Source organism: Eublepharis macularius, chromosome 5, assembly GCF_028583425.1.
Source record: "Eublepharis macularius isolate TG4126 chromosome 5, MPM_Emac_v1.0, whole genome shotgun sequence".
Taxonomy (NCBI): Eukaryota; Metazoa; Chordata; class Lepidosauria; order Squamata; family Eublepharidae; genus Eublepharis; species Eublepharis macularius.
The window spans coordinates 35,335,118-35,341,424 of record NC_072794.1 but is presented as its reverse complement, the minus strand read 5'-3'; positions in this window follow the sequence as shown (position 1 = coordinate 35,341,424).

Sequence of the window (6,307 nt, the reverse complement as noted above, 5' to 3'; positions counted from 1 at the left end):
CAGTTGTAATTCCAGGAGATCTCCAGCCTCCCCCTGGAGGCTGGCAACCCTTATCCTACCCATCCCACCACTCCACTGAGCAGAGTTTATTTAAATATTTATATCCTACCTTTCCCTTGGGATCAAGTTTGAAACTTTCCTCCAATGTAAGGAGACCCTCCAGATTAAGTGCCTCTTCCATTTGAGGGAGAGCCCCTTAAGTTGGAGGAACACTCCTTAGGCTGAAGAAAGGTGACTTGGAGGATGACTGAATATATGATATGCTTACTGGAAACTCAGGAGGGTAGAATTCCAACCTGACTCTTCTGACTGTGTGAGGCAGGATGCTGGACTAGATGCAGCAGGGCTATTCTTAAATTGTTTCTTTCTTAGGCTGCTCCACTAGCACAGCGTTGCCAGCTCAAGATTGGGAAATTCCTGGAAAGGTGGGAAGTTGAGCTTGGAGAGGGTGGGGTTTGAGGAGGGGAGGGATCTCAGAGAGGTATAATGTCATTGAGTCCACCCTCCAAATTAATCATTTTCTCCAAAGCAAACGATCTCTAGAGCCGGGAGATCAGTTATAATTCTGGGACATCTCCAACCACCTCCTGCAGATTGGCAACCCTACCCAGGCATAGAGTAGCAGCTGGGGGGAAATGAATAATTGTAGAGCACACTGTAGATAAAGGGGACAGAGACAGGAAAGTCTTGTTGGGAGGAGTGAAGCTGATCCATCCGATGAATGAAATAAAATCTCGATGCATCCTTGAAAGGTATCATGTCCTGAATACATTACCAAAACCCAAAAGCTGTGGCCTATGAACCTATATTTACCCAATAGATGTTACTGAAAATAGTCTCCACCCTACAGCAGCCACAACATCAGAGTCTTCATAATTCACACTGCAGACCATCATCTGTAGATTGTGGTAGTGGTATGGGAAAGCCTCAGAGAAATCCAAATGGCAAATCTTGCTCCACGTTATATACCTGTGTGGCGCACCCACCACATTTCAGATTCCACACATTTAATGCCTGTAGCACGCAGGCTAGAGTTGGCATACTCTTTAGGGGAAATTTTCATTGTACCTATGACTTTGAGAAAGACTAGTCATTTAACATGATATAGTTGCAAAGGACACCCAAACCATACATTGGCCGTCGTCACACAAGCTTTTATTTAGCGCTAAAATGGCGCTATTTTCCGGCAAACACCCACCTTATTCCAACACTGTAGCGATTTTCTCTCTTCTGCTTTGTGCTTGATAGTCGCGCTATTTTGTGCCTCAGTGTGAATGCCTCACATCGATGTATTTCACCTTGCAACGTCCTATGCCCTCCCTTCAATCCCAGAATCCATTTCTTCCTGCGACTCCCCTTTTTTTTATTTTATTATATCCTTATAACGACATAATGACATAACACAATGCAAACTTTCTGCTGAAGTAAAAATGACCCAATGTCCATGGCAGAGTCTTCAGCAATGGGGGTCATGTCAGACAGGGAGTTTTCTGCGGGCAAAGGGCTATTTATATAATTTCAAAGTTGGAAAAACAAAAGGGTCGTAATGTTTTGCTCTAAGGGAATGTTTATATGCTGTTATTCCGTTATAGCGGAATTAAACGCCAGAATAATAAAAAAGGAGGGAGGAGCTGCTTCTGCGCGGTTAGAGAGAACAGAACAGAGTGCTTCGGTATGGACAGCTGGTGGTGCGAAGAGCCGTTAGGTGACCCAAAGAAACGTTACTGTGCCGATAACAGGTAGGACGCTATATGCTGTAAATTTAACGGAAGAGATGCCCGTGTGATGACGGCCATTGTTGGCTTCTAAAAAAGGTATCAATTCATCCATTAAAAAAATCACATGTGGAATTATCAGTATTTAATAGAAGCGGGCATGAATCGAAATATGAACCAAAGTGCATCACGAACCAGGCAGGGTCATGTTTCGCGAACTGGCGGTTTGTGGGAGGTCATTTCTCACGAACTGTGATGAATTTCAGCCCGGTTCGCTTGGTTTGTATTTCGGTTCATCACTACAGAAAGCCTGGCACAGATCAATCAGTTTCCTAGGTAACAGGGGGCGGGGTGGACTCTCTGCTGAATTTCTGCTGACTTGGAAGTGACATTTTCACGAACTGAACAAACCTGTCCATGAACCGGAGCAAATTCGTAAAAGTTCGTGGTTCATGATTTATGAAACGCGACAAACCATAAACCACACAGTTCACAATTTTCCCAGTTCGCGCCCATAACCATTCTGGTGGTGATAGAGATATTCAGGTGATAGAGTGCAGGCATTGCAGACATAAGCTGTGAGACCTTTTGGCTTCTGTTTACATAAATAATCATCTAGAATAGTGCTGACAAAAACACAGCAAAAATCAAACACTATTTCTCCCTTTCTATTGGTCATCATTTTTTATTCATATCTAAATATCTTTATCCCACTGTAGGATAAAGTGGAATAAATCCATAGCTGGGTCTCCTCCTCCCATTACACTTTCATTCCTGTGCAATAAACACTACAAACCATACATTACTAGAACTAAAAGATGGAAACCAGTCTTTTCCCTCTTTTCCCCTTCCCCCAGCAGCCTTCTTCCACCCTCGTAAAAAAGGAATCAGGGAACACTTGAAATTAAGAGCTTGCACTGGTCAGGGGTCTACAGTGAAGAGAGGAATTGGATGAGATTGCCCTTGTCCATCAGTGGAAAATCCACCAGAGACAACCCATTATTTGCAAATATTGTCTTGTTTCACCACTCTAAATTAGAAAATGCCACTTCGCAATTGAATTTTGCATTTGAAAGTTGTCTTCCGAATTTGAATGCATTTGATGTTTTGTGAATTATTAACAATCAAGTTATCTCTTGATTTTTTTTTACAGACATCAAACATATGATCCCATATTCTAACAGCTGTCAAGTACTGTGAATCACCATTGCACTAAATACAGACAGGTACTACATTCATTTGTATGGCTATTTGGCTATTTGTATGGCTACCATTGTATGGCTATTTGTATAACTCACCATTATATGTGAGCTATCACATGCTGTCAAATATCAAGGGGCTAATCCAGTCTGGCCTCTACAGTTGCTTTTGCATGCATTCATCCCTCCCAAGAATATAGCTTTCTGGGAAATGGCATCAAGGAGGCATCAAGGGTTTCCTGTGTGACAGCAGATACAGGTCTGTTAATGAAAGATAAAGGAGAAGATTGAATCAGCCCTCCAAGTATTGTAATGAGTCAGTATTCTCTCATTATATAGACATCTAATATTTCAGAATTGTAGCCAATCACGCCAACGTTCAATAAGAAAAACTGCAAAGAATAATTTGGGAGAACAAAATTAATTTAGCTCACCATTCCAATTAAGCAGCCCCTCTGCAAATCCAGGAAGCCGATCTTGTTATATTAAGAGATGCACCTTTCTCTCAGTCACATTCACACCAATATGAAGAAAGTTCGCACTATCACAATCCAAGTGCATGCCTCTTGGCTTTGCCTTTTAAAAAAAAATCTCATCACTTTGAAATGCTTCCATCATTAAAACAAAGCCATATGTTTGATTGCAATGGTATTAAACAGGAAGAAGACAATGCTGGGCAATTAGCCTGATTAAAATTTGTTGTCACAAGGAGATCGTAACCATTATGCTGTGGCTCTGCTGTAACCATCATAACACGATGGGTTCCAATAACCATACACCCAACAAACTCTCATTTTCTAATACTCTTCTCCTGCTTTCGATTGAAAACTAAATCTATTTATTAGGCCCACTGGCACATACTAATTGTGATTCTATTTCTCTTGATTCCATTTCTGTGGGAACACATTAACTTCTTCAATTCAATAGCATCTGTGTATCAATTTTACTATGGCATTAGTTTGCCCCGGTGTGAACTTCATTCTGAGATATTGTTCAAGGGACTCCTTTTTTTAATGAAAAAGCATGAAAGGGAAATGCAAACAGGGAAAGAAATAATTCTGGGTGGCACATGCTACAGATATTTTTTTAAGGCTCATGATTCAAAATACAAATCAAGCCAGACTGGAATGTAGGATTGCTAGTCTACCACTGGCAAGCAGCAGGAGATAGTGAGAGATGGGGACATGTAAATTGCCATCACTCCAACATCACACTATCCCTTCTGGCATGAACATGGAAGTGACATCACTGTGTTGGGGCAAAGCTCTAGGATTCCACTGAAACTCTATGGTAAAACCATCCTAAAGAGTTGTCTTGACACAGTAACATCATTATAGGTTTGTGACAGCACAAAGTTGGAGCAACAGCAATCCCCCCCAGTTTTTCCCATGCAGCCCTACCAATTGTTGGGAGGGGGCGGGGTGTCAGGGCTGCCAGTCTGGAGGTTTTCCACCAGATCCAGAGACCTGGCAGCCCTACTGTAATATCAAATGTAAAATATAAAAACTGAGATTCTTCAAGGAAAACAAAGGTGCCCCTTGATATAAATTGCATTGTTTATATGACTGATTACCTCAGATGCCATTTTTGTCAGATAATTTTGTGATATTATTATGGATGTGTGACTCTTTCCAGTCTCCACCTCTGTGTATCATCAAAACTGTGAGAAAGGAAAGAGAAACTATTTTGAGTTTTCATTTGAAGTGCATAAATATCCAAAGCCAGCACTGCAAATGGGTCACCATTAGTGTGTTTATACTTATCTTTTCATTTATAGCCAGACTACCGCTTTAGTGGAAAGAAGATTGCTGGTATTATTCTCTGCTTTGTCATCAGGCAGAGAGGACACAATTGCTGTCCAATAGCGCCTTGCATTGCATAAGGAGCTTGAGTGACACTAATCTTGAAAAAGACAGTACTTATTTATTAAAATGTTTATACGCTGTCTGTCTTGCCATAAATGACATCTCAAGGCAGCTTAAGCTAGTCAAAGATATCAGCAAAACATTAAAATCAAACTACAAACTGTTACACAGCATAACCTCAATAATAAATCTGCAATATCTCCCCACAGTTAGAACACAACACTGGGCCAGGATCCATTCATCTTTTTTTTTAAAAAAGGGTTGATCAAGTATTGGCCTGTATCCTGTCATGGCTTTACACATTTGAGGCCTTCCTTCTTGTCTTTTGCCAGAGACACAACATGTAGGAAGTTTCCTTAGGCTGCGAGGTTGGAACAAAGTAAGGGTTCTCCTCATATCATTCTGGCAAAGAATTCTGGAGTGGCAAAACTACTGCTATAAAAGAGCAGACTCATAGTGGCCAGAGGATATTTTCAACAGGAGGAAACTCTGAAAGGATATGAAGTGGCTCACAGGTTCTTATCAAGAGAGATTGCCTTTCACAGAGGCGGGTCCCAAACCATTAACAATTTTAGGTACATTGTTAATGGTTTGGGATTTTTTTCAGATCTTAAAAATTAGGGGCCATCAGTCAGTCAGTCAGGGCCAAACTACAAGTGACAAATTACACTTGAACGGCAAGTGTATTCCTCCCTGTTCACTTGCCCTCCACTCGATCCACTTGCCGTTCAAGTGTCATTCGTCACTTGTAGCTTGGCCCTCAGTCTGTCTGTCTGTGCTCCACCTTCCTTCCCTCATAAAAGCCACCAAGTGACTAACGATTTTTTAAAAAAATACATAATAAAATTGCATCTTAAAAACTATTAAAGCCAACAAAAACATCATTGAAACAAGTAAAACAGAGTTAAAATACACACAAAAGCATAATGCTACAAAATATTAGGTAGGAAAGAGGGATCTCTGAGGGAACACCAAATGCAACAAAAAAGTCTTCACCCGCTGGTGAAAATGGCAACAGAAGGGGACAGACAAATCTCCCTGGGGAGATAGTTCCTGACTTTTGGTGCCATGACTTAGCAGGACTTTCCTAGGATTTCCATCCACCTAATCTTAGGGGTATAGAAACACACACACATAAGAATTTTACAGTTATATTTCAGCCATTCTAAAATTTAAGTTATTAATTCAACATTATGTTAACCATAAAGTAAGACAGTTTTTTTCTCTCCGCCCCCCCCCCCCCCCATTTTAATCTATGCTATTTTAAGTATGAATACCTCTTCCTAAATTTGGGGATTTCTTTTTTCAGCATTGAACTATGTCTGTATTATTTTGCCTAAAAGCCCATATGCTGTGTAGACTTTTTGAATAAATGGAGTGGACTTGAAGTGGCACATCCACTAACACTTTAAAATACACCTTTAAAAAAAATTCAGGTTGAAAATATCTGAAGTAAGAACTTTGAGCTTTTTGTAAGTATTTTCCTTTCCCCATTAAACCAGTTCAACCTAGCAGATTAGCCTGCCTC